At 31.0% G+C, this 17,675-nt stretch overlaps 1 protein-coding gene across 3 annotated transcripts in view; it reads left to right on the top strand.

The window, feature by feature from the left end:
* Nucleotides 1-17,675, top strand: part of LRP1B (LDL receptor related protein 1B) — a 2,473,587-nt gene that overhangs the window by 2,036,022 nt on the left and 419,890 nt on the right. The window lies entirely within an intron of this gene.

Raw genomic sequence — 17,675 nt, 5'->3', positions numbered from 1 at the left:
ATAAGTGGTATGTCCATGGTAAAGTCATTGAAATTAATCTTGGATATTAGCTTTCATATGCTAAATTTTCTAATAAGTTTCAGGTTTGGTTGAGACAAAATCCTGAAAATCTGCAAGCTCTTTAAATGTTTTTCTTTTTTCCATTCAATATTATAGATATTTTCCCTGATATTTCTGGCTGCAAGACTTGGACTTTTGATTGCCTGTTTATATTATTCCAGTACCTGCAGTCTTTTATTGTGGCTATTAATAAATCCTGTACAATAATAATTGTAGCTCCAGTATATTTTAATTGCTTTTTTCTTTGTTTCTTGCAAAATTTTCTCTTTGATATGGGGGTTTCAAAATTTGGTAATCATATTCCTATATGTTTTCAACAAAAGATTGGTGGATTTTTTTCTACTTCTACATGTTCTAACATTCCAGGAAATTTCCTTGAATTATTTCTTACATTAATGTGGCAAAGTTCTTTTATATTTCATCTTTCAAGTAGTCCAATTATTTTTATATTTTCTCTTCTTGATCTGTTATTTTCCTTTCTCTGTTTTTTTTTTTTTTTTTTTTTGGCCAGGGTTAACAGGGTTAAGTGACTTACCCAGGGTCACACAGCTAGGAAGTGTTAAGTGTCTGAGGCCAGATTTGAACTCAGATAGTCCTAACTTCAGGACTGGTGCTCTATCCACTGCACCACCTAGCTGCCCTTCTCTGCTATTCTTAATGCAGGGTTTATAATATGCTACATGCTTAAAAATAGTGGGAGTGATTTGCTATTTAAAAGATTCTTAGTCATAGAAGAAAGGTGGCTTATTTTATTTAGAAGCTGTTCACTCTGTTTATACATCATTAGCTACAATGTATAGTCTTTGTGATTAAGGACAGGAATGAAGGATGCTAAATGCTTTGGGTTTTTTTGTTTTTTTTTAAACCTTTTTTTCAGGAAAAGAACAAAATCAAAAGATATACAATGTTCCACACTTTATTGCAGTTACTTTACAATTTATAATTGTTTCTCCTTTTTATCTGGCCTATACGATTACCTTTTATTCATTAAGAATTTGACAAAGAAACATATACTTTAAAAATATAAGATATTTTCAAAAATCAAACAAGGTTAGAAACATAACTTTACAATTCTTCAATTTCTTCCATATTTCCTATGTCCCAAAAGTTTGTTCCATTTTCTATCCATAAACATTATTCCATAGGACATAGTAATTGCTGATAAATCTTTATGATAATATAGCTAGCATTCATATAGCACTTTAAGAATTGCAAGGCACCTTAACAAATATCATTTCATTTGATCATAAGGACAAAGTGGGTAACATTTTGTTACCAAATTATTTTGAGAACTTGTGATTGGTGGAAATATAAATGGACTAAAAAAGATGTTAGAAATATTTGTAAATAAATATTTTTTAAGAAGATTTGGCACGATATTAAGGAGGAGGAACACTTTTCCCTTTAGCATAATCCTTGGGGTTGCTATTATAAAAAATAATAATTAATATGGAATGACTATGGATCTGATCAAATCAAGTAATTTCTTTCTTCTAAAGTGATTTATTTTTATCAGTCATTTGCTACCGATTATAAGCATGAGGGATGATGAAAAACAACACTTTTCTAGGTACTTCCATTAAAAGGAAGATGCCAGTAAGAAAAATAATTAGGTCAACAACTTTTAAAAGCTGAATTTACTTGGATAGGAGGGAAAAAAGTGAAGAAGGATTAAAGTCTATCACAAATATCAACAGTTCAAAGCACAATGGATCTGAAAAGATGTATTATAATAAGGCAAGCTTAGTTTATCTACATGATGGTTTTTATTTTTGTCTTCAAGAAATTGAAATATATTTGAAAGACATTGTAAAGAATTTTTAATTTGGAAAAATCTATATAAATGGTAATAACCTAGATTTACATAATAATAGTATTATTGTATTTATTTTGTATTTATTGGACAGCAATGGAGGAAAAGAAAGAAGCGTTCTTCTGCTATGTGGGTGTATGTAGGTGCTCTGACTTGTACACTTCAAGTGTTTATACAAGTTCAGTCTATATTCAGTCTATATTTTAATCGGCATAATTAGACTTATCTATAATTAGAATTATTTCTATTTGATGACTGTGGAAGGAAAAAATTTTCTATTACTCTAGAATATTCCATTTTGTTATTTATACTTATGCTTCAAAACATTCACTTTGAAATATTGCCTTTTTAATGACATTTCTTTGTGACATACAATTGGCATTAACATTTAGGTTATACAAAAACCAGCAGTTAGTCCTCTAATTTTGGATTCAGGAAGAGTGTATTGTTATTGAAACCTACATAAAATAAGGCTATGTAGTTGGTATATTGTACTGACTGCACTGAATACTTCAGAACATGTCCTTGAATAATTGTGATGGCTGCTTTTTTGTCATCTGTTCTGGCAGCTGCCAAAATTGTAATGCTTAATGATTCAACTTAAATTAACTGAAATGAATCTTTGTAGGATAAACATAATGCCTGTCTAGTACAAGGAAGGTGATTATGTTGCCTTCATTTACACAGGAGGCATTCATAACTCACTGACACCACTCCCCAGTCTGAGTTATGGGTGTTCTGCTTCTGAGCAAATGGAGTGGGGGCTCTCCTACATTTCTGCCACTTTGAATCAGGTGGCCCAAGTGCTGCAGTCTCTTGATGGTAGAAGCTGACATTATATTCAAAATGACTAATGAGCAAACATTGAGGCATTGAGAAAGTATAAACCATTGTCCCTTTTCCAAACACCCCATCTTCCATACAAATTTTAAATACCTTAAAATGAAAGATAAAATAAAAGAAATAAAGATATATTGTATATATTGGCATTGTATAGAAATATTGAATGTTGTATAAAAAATTCTTAATTAGATCAATTAACTAGAAATAGCTGCAAAGTGTCAGTTTGAAGTATAGATAAATGCCTATTAACATATAGAGGGAATAGAGCATTGAATATTAAAATAAATATAAGAAATGAAAATAATTCCTTTTATCTTCACTTTTCCCTTTTTGTATTATAAAATATCATATTTATGGGCTATTTGAAATATTTGTAATGAAATGATTGAAAAAGTTCTACTTAATTATGGTTGTCTAATTTGTCTTTGGATAAAATAAATGCAAAGCATCAGAATTTGTTAGTGTTTCACTGTCTCTATGACTGACAATATCTCAATAAACTTCCCTCCTCTAGGATAAAATAGTACCTAAAACCCTTCTCAATTTGGCCCCATCCTAAATTTAAAGTCTTACTATGCATTACTTCCCTCCACACATTCTTTAGTGCAAACAAACTTAGTATCCTTCACTTTCTCATGTAACTTTCCATTACAGTCTCTATCATTGACATAGCAAATCTCAAGTATATGGGATACATTTCCTGCTCAAATCTGTCTCTTAGAATCCAAAATGTCCTTCTAATCTCAACTCATGTAAACCTCTAATTTAAGGCTTTAACAAATGTTCACAGATGCTACTGTTTTTCTTTAAAATAAACTTCTACTAATGTGTATATTTGCGTTTGTAAAAAGTGCAATTATTTTTAAAATACCGAGATAGTGTATAAATTGAAAACTACTTTATACGTAAAAAAAATTAGTGGTTTATTCTTGTTTATGTGAGTATATAAACACATAAATTTTATTAATTGAGAAATATATAGAATTAAAACAATCTTATTCTATATTGTTGGCCATTTTAGCATCAAATCTTTTGTCAAAAGTTTTCTCCTCCCCAATTATAGTGACAAAAATTAAGAATAGTTTATTTAATGATAAGGCTGCTAATGCGTCCTTTTTAGGATAAGAGCTGTTGATATCATTGATACAAGGTGTTCTCAGCAAGGAACACTCCTTTTTCTGATTCTGATCAGTTCCTGCTCTTCTAGAATATTTAAATAATATCTAGCATTTGAAATGTGCCTCAACCAGAGTTGCACATCATCTTGTGAAAAAGAAAGGACTTGATTCCAGTATTTCCTGATTTCTTGGTTCTTTCTACAACATCACCTCTTTCTATGAACAGTTGTTAAATATGTGCACGTCTGAATTTTAGACTTGTTTTTCTTTTCTCCTGTGACTCTTTCATTACAGGGAATGGGCTATTGTAGAAAGAAAAGCAACTTTTATTTGATAAAATAAATCCTAAAGAGAACTCATGCACATTGATTTAGATATTTTTAGAAACCCTAGTCAAAGTTAGTTCTTTTAGGTCCCATATTTTTGGTGATTAGTGATTTTTCACAATGTTTAAAGTGCTGAATTGCTCAAAAAAACTTAAGGATTTCTGCCCATATGCATATACTATTCAGTATGCTGTCAAACCATCAACTCATAAAAGAAAGAAAAAAAAAACTCTTTGATCATACATATATAGTAATCATGCTTTAAGACCTAAGGGATCTTTTCTTAGGAATATATTCTTTTCACCTAGATATAACTATAATTCTATTTGAAGATTAACTCCTATGAAGGAGACTACCTCTTTTTTATTTATCTATCCATCTATCTATCTATCTATTCATTCATTGATTCATTCATTTGTAATAACTAAGATATCAAAGATTTTCTCTATGTAATTGGAAAAGAAAATATTGGTTGTCAGTAACATATAGATTTTACCAAGAGGGAAAAGAATTTCTTGATTACAATTCATATTCCATAAAATGCCATGGTAAAATGGTAAAATGGAATAACATCTTGTGCAAAGACTTTTAAAATAAGATTTTGAATCATTTAAAGCATAACTAGTCTATGAGAGATATGTTTATCCCATTTTAAGACCATACAATGAAGAGTACTTTTTAGATAGGAAATGTGTTTTTTGTCATTAACATTACAATATAATAATCATTACATGGGAATAGATTTATCTATGGCTCATTCCTTTCTCTGTTATTACCTAATAAGTTTGATAAAAATCTAATTTTTTTATTTTTAACTCTTTTTCTCTTGCAAAAAAAAAAGTTGAAAAAGATTACCCAGATAGTCCCTGATAGACACTTAAAAATTTTTCGCATTTGTCAATGTCTTTCATTTTGGTAGGTGCTGCTTTTGATACCCTTGCAGTCTTAGATTTCAAATTTGCCTGAGGAGATATACTTGAACTTTGGTCATTCCTATACAAAAGCACATCTTTGGTTTGGAGTATTTTCCAAGTTATGAAAAAAGCACTGATTTTTTTGTTTGTTTGTTTGTTTTTAGTTTAAGAATTTTAAAATTTTCTATCCTTTTTTTCTGTGATAGGTTTATATTTGTGCATGTGTGCAGAGACACCTGCACATATACACAAACCTTATCTGATTAATAACAATTATTATGCCTAAGCAAAGCTAATGTGACAGCAGTAAGAATTTTGCTACACATTCCACCTGTAAGGCTTTAACTTATTTCTTCTAGGAGAAAGAAATGTGTACAGGATCTAACTCTTATACTGTGTAGTGCTTAAGTAATTTGGAGGTCAGCAGTGTTCTATTGGCAGTGAATCTTAAGTAGTTTTTCACTGATTTATTTTTTCTTTGCATGAAATACACATTTTTTAGACCAACTATATGAGTATTCATCTTTTCAGTGTTTGCCTTGTGAATTTACACACAGCAAGAGTCAAAATGAACTCGATAAATTTGTTCTGAAAATACCTCCAATACCAGCTGGTAAAAACATTTAGATATGAAGATTTATATGATTAGAACAGTTTGAGGTTTTAATAGAAATTCTCCTTCAGGGCAAAGAACATCATCTCAGATGTCTCAAGGAAGATGATATATTTCTTCATACAAATACCTTAAGAACTGTACATTTGCTCTCAGATATAATGAAAGTTTTAAAAAATTTTTTCTTAGAAGATGGGTCATTAAGTATTGGTTAAATGGGACCATTTTTTTTTAATTTGACAATTCATAGACACTAAAAATATAAAGACAATATATATTGTATCAGTCTGCCCATTGTTTTTTTTTTTTTTTTTACTATTTAACCTACACTTGAAAATACACAAATTTCTATGTTGACCAAAGATAAATAAGATCTTTTCACAATCTCCTTTAAAAAGCTGGGAAACCATCTTTATAGCAAGTATCTCTGATAAAAGCCTCATTTTTTTTTAAGTATTGAAAACTGAGTCAAATTTCTAAGAATGCAAGCCATTCCTCAATTGATGAATGGTCAAAGATATGAATAAGCATTTTTCAGATGAAAAAAATCAACACTATAGGTATATAAAAAAGAGTTCTAAATCACTTTAGATTAGAGAAATAAAATGCAAAGTAAAACAGCTCTGGAATACTACCTCACACTTACCAATTTGCATAATATGTTATAAGTAGAAAATGATATATAGTGGAGAGGATGTGGGAAGATTGGGAAACTAATGCACTGTGGGTACTTTATCATTTTGAAGAGCAATTTGATACTCTGCCCAAAAGACAGTCAAACTGTCCATAATCTTTAATCCAGCAATACCATGACTATGTGTCCCAAAGAGAGAATTTTTTTAAGGGAAAAGGACCTAGATATGCAAAAATCTCCTGTTGTCACTACAAAAATAAAATAGTCCTTTTTGTGGTGACAAAATCTTGGAAATTGAGGAATATTCATTAATCAGGGAATGGCTGAATAAGCCGAACTATAGGAATACAATAGAATATTATTATACAATAAGAAATGGTGAATAAGCAGATTTCAGAAAAACCTAGAAAGACTTGTATTCACTGAGTCAAAGTAAAATGAGCAGTACCAGGAAAACAACGTACCTAGTGTCAGCAGTATTGTGTGATGATGAACCATGAATGACTCAGCTCTTTTGACTAATACAATGATCTAAGATGAGTAGAAAATACTAACAAAGAAAAATCTGATCCACATCCAGATACAGACTAGAGACTCTGAATACAGATTGAAGCATATTTTTCACTAACTTTATTCTTTTTTTTTTATCTTTCTTCTTTCACAACTGTGACTCATATGGAAATATGTTTTACATGATAGCACATATATGTCCTTTACAACAGTCCTACCATTTTCAGGGGAGGAAACAGAGAGAAGGAAGAAGAAAAATTTGAAACTCAAAATCCTATAAAAATGAATTCTAAACATTGTTTTGACATATAATTGGGGAAAATCCTATTGAAAAAAATAAAAAATCTTTATAACCTGGCAATAAAAACATTAATCTCCTTCAACAGAAGATAATAGTTGTTATAGCTCATCTTGTATACCAAACCTCTGGCACATGGAGATAAAACATGAAAGTAAAATGACCAGGCCTGACAGAAAGATTTGTGATAATGCATAATCTGAATAATTTTCCTGTTGTGTTGATCAGTTTCGTTTTAAAGAGCTACCTATTTTAAATAAATACATTCTGGGAATCAAATAAATTTTGAATTGATTACTAATATGTATTTTAACATGTTTTAATAATATGTTTTAAAATTTTTAAGAAGCACCAAAATGTAAAACAGAATGATAAATTCCTTATTTATATGAAAAAAATCACAATTAATAACTGTGCATAAGAATTTCAAATAATAATTGTTCTTCAGGCCCATCTGACTCTATGACATCATTTGGCTTTCTCTTGGCAAAGAATACTGGAGTAAAAAAAAAAAAATGTTCTCTATCTCATGTAGATTAGGAAACTGAAGTAAGCAAGGTTAAATGACTTGCTCAGGATCATACAATTAACAAGTTTCTGAGGCTAGATTTGAACTCAGGGAGATGAGTTTTCTTAACTCTAGTCTCCTATGTCATTTACAAGCATTTAATGGGCAAACTAATATTTAGTATATTTCATTTGATCCTTAAAACAATACTGTGAATTTTAAGATGTGAATATTAAAATTCCCATTTCAAAAAAAAAATTAAGGCTTAGAAAGGCACAAATAGTTCCAGTTAGAACTTGGATCATTGCTTCTGAATCCACGTTCAATTCTCATTCCATAATATTTCTTTTTCTGCTTCAGTCGAGTTATTTGAATATCAATAGACTATATAAAAATGAGGGGATTTTATATTGATGATAATTCAACTAAAGCATATTCTTTATAAGTTTGTCCTGTTGTCACTACTTGAATAGTGACTATTTATTCAGCAATTTGTTTTGTTTAACAAAATTGCCCACCAAGGATAGATTCTGGGCACATTTGCAAATCTAAACATTAAGCATAATAAGCATTTTGGCCACGATTGGGAGAAAAAAGAAGATAAGGTTGCATTTCCATATACTAAATCACTTTCTCCAGATGGAATTTGATGATGCAGGTAAGACAGCATGTGTCCTGATATTGGGACCCAAGGACTTCTATGAAAAGTACTTTAGTTTCCTAAATCATTCATCAATTAGTTGTCAGTATAGCTATGTCTGTTTCTGGGGGAGAGGATGTGTGAGCATGTGCGGTTTTTTTGGTAGTAAATTTATTTATTTTTAATGCACATTGCCTTATGAGTTTTGTTGGGAAAGAAAAGTAAAAACAAAACAAAACAAAACAAAACAAAAACCATAGGAAAGAAAAAAAAAAAACAGCAAAAAGAAGTGAACATTATGTGTTGATTTACATTCATTTTCCTTGGTTCTTTTTCTGGATTAAGATAGTATTTTCTGTCCCAAGTCTTTTTCATCACTGAACCACTGAGAAGAAACAAGCCTTTCATAGTTGATCATTGCACATTCTTTTTTTTTTTTTTTTTATGTACAATGTATTCCTGGTTCTGCTTCTTTCACTCATCATCAGGTTCATGTAAATCTTTCCAGGCCTTTCAAAAATCAGCTTGCTCATCAATTTTTATAGAACAATAATATTCAATTACCTTAGTCTAGCACAATTTTTTCAGTCATTCCCCAATTGATGGGCATCTACTTTCCAATTCTTTGCTACAACAAAAAGAGCTTCTATAAACATTTTTGAACATGTGGGTTATTTTCCCTCATTTATGATTTCTTTGGGTTACTGTTGGATCAAAGAATATGCACAGTTTGGTAGCCCTTTGGGAATAGTTCCAAATTGCTCTCCAGAATGGTTGGATCATTTCACAACTCTACCAACAATGCATTAGTGTCCCAGTTTTCTCACATCTTCTCCAACATTTATCATTATCTTTTCCTGTCATTTTAGCTAATCTGAGAGATGTGGAGTGGTACCTAGAATGGTTTCAATTTGCATTACTCTAATCAGTAGTGATTTAGAGCATTTTTTCATATGATTATAGATGTCTTTAATTTCAATATCTGAAAATTCTGTTAATATCCTTTGATCATTTATCAATTGATAAATGACTTGTATTATATATATATATATATATATATATATATATGTGTATATATACATATATATATATATATTATATTTTCATTATATATTTTAGAAATGAGACCTTTAATCAGAAATACTGGCTGTAAAATACTGTACTTCTGTTTTAATCATGTTTCTCTTGGTTTTGTTTGTGCAAAAACTTTTTTAATTTAATATAATCAAAATCATCCATTTTGCCTTTCGTGATGTTCTCTAGTTCTTCTTTGGTCATAATTTCTTCCCTTCTCCAAAGATCTGATAGGTAAATTATCCCTTGTTCTCCTAATTTGTTTAATAGTATTAGCCTTTATGACCAAATCATGTATACATTTCAAGATCTTATTTTGGTATAGAGTATGAGAGACGCTGAGTTTCTTACATATTATTTTCCAGTTTTCCCAGCAATTTTTGTCAAATAGTGAGTTCTTATGCCAGAAGCTAGAGATTGGAGTTTATCAAATGCTACATTGCTTATAGGTTTTGTTTACTGTCTTGTCTATCTAATCTATTCCACTGTCTATCACTCTATTTCTTAGTCAGTATTAAATGGTTTTGCTGACTGCTGCTTTATAATATAATTTTAGCTTTGGTATTGTTAAGCCATATCCTTTGTATTTTTTTTTCATTAATTCCCTTAATATTCTTGATCTTTTGTTTTTCCAGATAAATTTTGTTATTATTTTTTCTAGTTCTATAAAATAATATTTTGGCTGTTTTATTGGTATAGCACTGAACAAGTAGACCAATTTAGGCAGAATTGTCATTTTTATTATATTAGCTCTGCCCAGTCATGAACAATTGATATTTTTCCATTTGTTTACATTTGATTTTATTTGTGTGTGAAGTATTTTGTAATTGTGTTTATATAGTTCTTTCATTTGTCTTGGCATGTAGACCCCCAAGTATTTTATTTTGTCTACAGTAATTTTAAATGGAATTGATTGTGTCTGTTAATATCAGCTGCTATTTGAAAGCTATAAGATAAGTATGTGAACCAAGAAAGGATTCATTTAATATAAGTCTTTGCTAATTAAAATTGGTTCTGTGAACTGCACTTGAAAGTGAATAGGTGGCCAACATAGTCCTGAAAGTATTCATGGCTCTTATTTTTAGAGAGTGACCCTGTTGGGAAAGATACAATTCTCTTTGATGCTGCAATAAGGGCATCAAAGTAATCATGGTATTGTTGGTTTGAGCTAAAAGGAACTTTAGAGACATCATCCATACCAGAATTTTCCCCAAATTAGGTATGTATCAGAAGGATTGAGAGACGTTGCTGAGGTCATATAGATATCTTGAGATATCCTAGCTCCAAATCCATTGTCTCTTTCATAATACTCCTCTCAGAAATTTATTCATATTTAAGTATTTTCAAGAAAATTTTCCAAATATCCAGACCTTGGGTAACATAACTATTCTGGGCCTCAGTTTCCCTATTTGCAAAATGATGTGCTTTGACTACACAATCACTTCTAATTTTAAATTCTGTGATTCTATGATCTTTTTATATAGACTATATATTATTTTTTTTCCTCAAGGAAACTCTCAAGCTGAGAGATTTTGTATGGTGCCTCAGATTTCAATTCAAGTATACTATATGTTTGATATTCTTTGATCTTTCTCTCTGATGACCTTGTCAAAAAAAAAAATCACACATGTTTAATGTCTTTTCTAGTGATACCTTACTCTGCAAATTAATATCTTATGAATACTCACTCCATTTTTCTCATCATCATCCTTTCATTAATCCCCTGTAATCTTGTTTCCTCCTCTATTCTACTGAAATTTCACTCTCATATATCACCCGTGATCTTTTAATCATTAAATCTATTATATATTCCCAGTCTTTATCCAGTCTGTTATCTTTCTCCGTTGTGTTTGGCATGATGAACCATCCCTTCTTTATCAAAATTCTCTGTTTTCTTTATGATAAACTATTTTCTGATTGATTTACTGACTGGCTCTGCTCCCTCTGAAACTATTATTTTATCTTTGCTAACTCCTTTTGATATTAAAAAAAAATGAGCATTTACATATATTAATCTAGTATTTGTATAGTATCTTGTTCTTTGTAAAGTATTTTGTATATCTTATCTCATTTATCCTCATAACAACTGTATGTGGTAGGTGCAATTATTATCCTCATTTTGCTAATGAAGAAACCAAGGCTGACAGAGATATGATTTGTCTGAGGTTACAAGGCTAGTGTTTAAATCTGATTATAGACCAGATCTTTCTAATTCCAAGTCTGAAACTTGGTTTAATATGCCATCAAGCTGCTTGTCCTTCTTTAAAAAATGCAAGTGTGTATCTATGTAGTACTTACATCTATTACACATAAAAATGCATATATATAAACATACATATATAAATTTAATTTAGATCATATGATCACTGAGAGAAAGAACTGTCTTTTGCCTGTATTTTGTTTGTTTTTTTGTATCACCAATATAAGCACTTCACATAGTAGGCACTTAATAAATGTTTATTAATTGATTTACCTCTTTATATATGTGCATAAATAGTTCAGTCCTCAAATCTCTCTATATCTTCTCTATTTCAATATTCTCTATAATACAAAATATCGCAGTATTTTCTATTCTTATTACTTTTATTTATTCTTATTATTCATCTTTATAATTGAGTTCAAACCCTAAGCCTTTAGTCCTAATCTTTCTCCTAAACTACTGGTCTATCTTTCTGAAAGCCAATAAAGTTTAACTTGACCCTTTCAAAGAGCTCTTCTACCAGTGTTTCTTGTTTCTTTTAATGTTTCTAGTACCCCAAACTCAAAACCTCAGGGACATCCTGAACTCCTTGTTTGCCTTTGCTTCTAATTGTTATTCAGCTACCAAATTCCATCATTTTTCCCCAAAATGCCCTTTAAGTTACTTTAATTATCATAGCAGATGATAAGTAATTATGTTACTTAATATGCAACTGCAAACTATATTAGTCCAAAATTTCAGGAACTTAAAATTTGTATTCTCAAAAAAAAAAAAAAATTACATCATCTTTCTTTTCACCAGTTTTTTTTTTTTTTTTAACCATCTCCAATCTATCTTGCACAATACTGTCAGGTTTAATATTTCTTAAATAATAAATCTCTTTGATTAGAGCATTCCCCCTTTCAAAAATCAAAAGCTTATGAGATTGTCAATTAAAGTATAAAATTAGCTTTCTGGTCTTAAAGCATTTATTAAAAAAAAAAAAATCTTATCCCAGTCTTTTTCCCACCAATCAAGCTGTCTTTAAGAACACTTTAATCCAACCAAACTAGTTTATTGTACATATTTACCGAAATTTATTATGCTTTTTTTTTAGATTTCATTTTGTGCCTCCTCATAGCTATTTACTAGCAGATATTTAAGACCTATTTTACATTCTATCTCTTTTAAAGAACTTTCTTAAATTGTTTCCATTGCAATTTTTTTTATTTTCCAAATCTGTGATATATTAATATATAGTATATATTATATGTTAATATAGAAATAAATATTATGTGTGATATATAATAATTATATTTTATACAGATAATTTGGCAATTAATCTTATATAATTTTGTAAAAGAAAGAGTACTAAATTTGAAGTCCACAATTCCAGCTTCAACTCATTAAAGTGAATTGTCACTTAGTCCTTTTGTGAGACTCTCCAGGCTATGCTTTACTCATTACTTTGCATTGCTCTGTATATATTTTGTGTTTATTTATTTGCTTAAATGTTTTATCATGCCATTAGAATTTAATGGAATTCAAAAAGACATTGCCATCCTATTCTATTTTTGACCACTTTCTAGAGGTTTACTTAATTATTTTCTTGTTTAGTTAGATCTCCTTCACATTTAGTAATTTGCTACCATGGCAATTGTCACCTATCAAATCTAATATTATTTCTTTTTAAACAAATACCTTAATAAATTATATATGCTTTATATGTAAATATTTGTATATATACATATATTTAATAATCTACATTTGTTTATATGCTTATTTCAAAATAAGCATTATTGCATAGTTATATAATTATTATATGGCTATTATATTATTCTATAGTTATTCTACAGTTCTATATGTATTAATATTCTACTACACACATGTCCCTGTGCTAAGCATTGAGGATGCCAAGATAAAAACAAAATGTTCCCTACCTTCAAGTAGTTTCTGTACAAGATCTATGGATGTATTCAGATAAGGAAATCTAACACATATACAAAGTATCAAAAAGTAATTTAAAGAAAAGATAGTATTTGAAAATTGCATTCCAAGAAGCCCTGATAAAGGAGGGGACATTCACTTACAATGTAACCTAGAGTCTTTGCTGGGTCAGAGAAAACATTGAATATTCCAGACAAAGAGGGCCACTTGAGCACAAAGGCATCAGAAAGAAATTAAAGCTTCTTTATCTGGGAAAACTTACCAGTTTTGGGTGAAATGGGAAAATGTAAACAAAAATAGTAAGGTGAAGTGATAAGAGAGGTAGTGGATGCCAGACTGTGCAAGTCTTTAAATGCCTGGCTAAAGGGATTGTTTTGATCCTACAATGAAGGGCCACTAATATTTTTAGTGTGTGAAGAGTGACCTACTCAGATATGCATTTTGGGAAAGTTCATTTGGCAGCTAGCTGGAAAATGAATGGGACTTCTGGTTGTTGTGTCATTTCATTATGTGAACTGACTCTCTATTGACCCCATTTGCTGTTTTCATGGCAAAAAAATGAGAGTGGTTTGTTATTCCTTCTCTAATCCATTTTATAGATGAGGAAACTGAAGCAAAAGGGTTAATGACTTACATAGAGTGATACAGAAAGTGCCTGAAGGTGGATTTGAATTCAAGTTTTCCTGACTTTAGGCCTGGCACTCTATCCATTGTACCAGTAGTTGACCCAAAACAATATAGATAAGGAGAAGGAATAGGGCACTGCAACAGCCAAAAAAGAAAGGATGCTTCAAATAAACTGGAAGTTTATCTGTAAAAAGGAGGATAAGATTTGTGGAAATGAAATCAATAAGAATTATATTTATGGGGATTAAAGGAAAGGAAATAGTTAAGAATGATTCTGGTTGTAAACCCAAGTGAAAGTGGTGCCATCAACAGAAATGGAGAAGGTTGGAGGAGAAATGTTTTTGGACTGTATAATACTTTTTCTCTCCTTCTTTTCTTCCTTCCTCTCTCTTTCCCTCTCTCCCTCCCTCCTTCCTTCCCTGTGAAGGTCTGGGCTAGCTCCTCTGAAGGGCTCAGAATAAGTCCTTGTCAGGATAAGCAAAAGTCCTTTTCCCCACTTTGTGGGCACCAAAATGTAATGTTCTGTTGTCTCCAGAAGCTGCTTATAGCTCTCTGGGAGGAGATCTGATTTCTCAACTCAATCTCCCACCAGATTCTGTCCTAGAGTAGACTCACTCCTTGCTCAATGGTGTCTTTTATCCTCCCAGAGAATGGGTATGTGAGAAGGCAAGGGTATGTGAAAAGGCAAGGGCTTGTGGGAAAATTACTTCTACCAATGAACTTTCTCCTTTTAAACATGTAAGCTCCTCCCCAGAAGTTCAAAGGAGTAAAACTCCCCTTAAAGGCACCAAAAGTGTGGACTAGAGAATTGTTAAGTACCGACTTAGCACTTAGTAAGAACCTAACACTTCCTTCCTTCCTTCCTTCCTTCCTTCCTTCCTTCCTTCCTTCCTTCCTTCCTTCCTTCCTTCCTTCCCTCCTTCTCTCCTTCCCTCCTTCCCTCCTTCCCTCCTTTCTTTCTCTTTCTTTCCTTCTTCCTTTCCTCCTTTCTTCCTTTGCTCCTTTCCTCCTTTCTTCCTTCCTTTTTTCTTCAGAAATTTAGGTGAAATATCCAATAGGCCTTTAATAAAAATAGAGCTAGAATTCTGAAGAGAACATATAATGTAAATTTCTTTATGGCTGAGATGTGTAGGCAGGTAGATAGTACAGTGGAGAGAAAATCACGCTTGAGATAAGGAATACTCATCATCCTAAGTTCATATCTGGCCTCAGACATAACTAGTTGTGTGACCCTGGGCAAATCACTTAACCCTGTTTGTATTATTTTCCCCATATATAAAATAAAGTCAGAGAAGGAAATGGCATGCCGCTTCCATATGTGTCAAGAAAACCCTAAATGGGGTTATAAAGAATCAGACATGATTTAACAAAAACAACAAAATTCACATATATTCTTAAATTATTGACTAACACATATGTGTATATATGCAACATATATGTATATATGCATACACACATGTGTGGGTTCATTTATTTGTTAACAAACATACACACACTTGAATATATTCCCTCAAGATTCACTTCAAGGTGGCACAGTGGATAGAGCATCAGCCTTGAATTCAGGAGGACCTGAGTTCAAATCTAGTCTCAGACACTTAACACTTCCTAGCTGTGTGGGCAAGTCACATAACCCCAGCCTCAAAAAAAGAAAAAAAAAAAAAAGATTCACTTCAAACAATTCTCAACTTTGTTTAATAGTAATCAATAATCAAAGAAAAATACTGCACTGAGAAAGTTCATGGTGATATATATAATAATGGAAGTTTAATATAATTATCACTTTGATTAAATTGTTAAGTATTCCACATGGATATTCTTTTCCCCTTGAATGAACTTCAAATGAATGTATATTTTACCTTCTTTCCTTTACAAACAATGCTACTTGATTATGATCTATAGAATTTAATATTTTATTTATAATTACATGTAAAATTGAGACAGTGATTTCAACCTATGTAAGATATATAGGTATTACATTTTCCCTTTCTCCATCTTCTTCTTTAAAAAAAATATTTAAAAAGAGACAAAAGAAAAGAAGAGTGTTTAGCTCTATCTTGACTAATGTTAAAGGAAAACTTTATTATTAATAAAGTTCATCAAAGTGGGATGTTACTTTGTTACAAAGGTATAATTACGGAAAAAGAACAAAAGCAGAACTATGCCTCTATTTATGTTAACAAAGTGAGTACTTAGTTAAGTTTATATTGTAACCAATTTCAAATCTTTGCTCTGTAAAATTCTTCTTCTTTTTTTTTTCCCTGTAAGTTCTCTATAGGGAATATATTCCTTGGAAGGATTCTTATTCTTTCAATATGCCAGAATATAGTACCAGTAAAATTTTCCATCCATTTCTCCCCCTACTATCTGATTGTCCCAATTGACTTATCCACATATATACATAATGGTTACAATTTCTTACTATACTTCCATTTCTTATTATAAAAATAGGCTTTTATAGCAACAAACAATTTGAAATCAGTGAAGATAGCATGATTTTCCAAGTGAACCCAATCTTATCCTTTTCTCCAATTCAATTCTTGATCCAGTTTATCATCTATCTTAAGCATTTATTCTCGCTATTCTTTTTGATGGATTAAATCAAATTATTCTAATTGTGTCTTGGTGTTTACAATCTGAATTTTCACCCACTTTTTTTGCAAGGCAAGAATGGTTTTTCACTTTAGTGTGCAACTGTTATTTTTTCCCCAATACTCTAGTTGTTGTTGTTGTTGTTGTTGTTGTTTTTACAATTACTATAATATTATTAATGAATAGAAATATTCAAAGCTACATTTCAATAAGGAATCTTTTCTTCTTTTTTTCTTAAATTGGAGTTATAAAATATATCAGGATGTTTTTTTTTTTTTAATCACAAAGGCACGCATCTATATAGAGAGAGACAGAGAGAGTGAGAGACAGAGAGAGTGAGAGAGTGAGAGAGTGAGAGACAGAGAAAGTGAGAGACAGAGAGTGAGAGACAGAGTGAGAGAGAGAGAGAGAAGAAGAAGAAGAAGAAGAAGAAGAAGAAGAAGAAGAAGGAGGAGGAGGAGGAGGAGGAGGAGGAGGAGGAGGAGGAGGAGGAGGAGGAGGAGGAGGAGGAGGAGGGAGGGAGGGAAAGAGAGAGAGAGAGAGAAAGAGAGAGAGAGAGAGAACAAAAGATTGCTTAGAAGCTTTGTTACAAATCCCTCATTTTATTCATAAGGAAAGAAATAGATTTAGTAACACCTAATTAGCAGATCTGGATTTTGAATCTCTGATTTCAAATCTGGCTCTTTTTATTTCACCATTCTGTACTTTAAATTTCAGAGGCCATCTAGTGAAACCCTTACCTGAAATTGCTAATAATTTTACAACCCTAACAAGTTAAATATACCCTCACTTAAGATATCTTTTATGAAAGTCATCTTCGATGATATGGACAAGACAAATATTAGTGGAAAACGTATATCTTTATTTAGATTAGTTCTCAATTCAATTGAGTTTTAAATACAATTATCTCCATAGTCATTTTCTTTTTTTGAGCATTGTATGATTTTGATTTTTGTCAAAGTTTGGTCTGAAGGCAAACTCA

Source organism: Sminthopsis crassicaudata, chromosome 3, assembly GCF_048593235.1.
Source record: "Sminthopsis crassicaudata isolate SCR6 chromosome 3, ASM4859323v1, whole genome shotgun sequence".
Taxonomy (NCBI): Eukaryota; Metazoa; Chordata; class Mammalia; order Dasyuromorphia; family Dasyuridae; genus Sminthopsis; species Sminthopsis crassicaudata.
The sequence above is the reverse complement of the archived record's forward strand: the minus strand, read 5'-3'. Positions and strand labels throughout refer to the sequence as shown.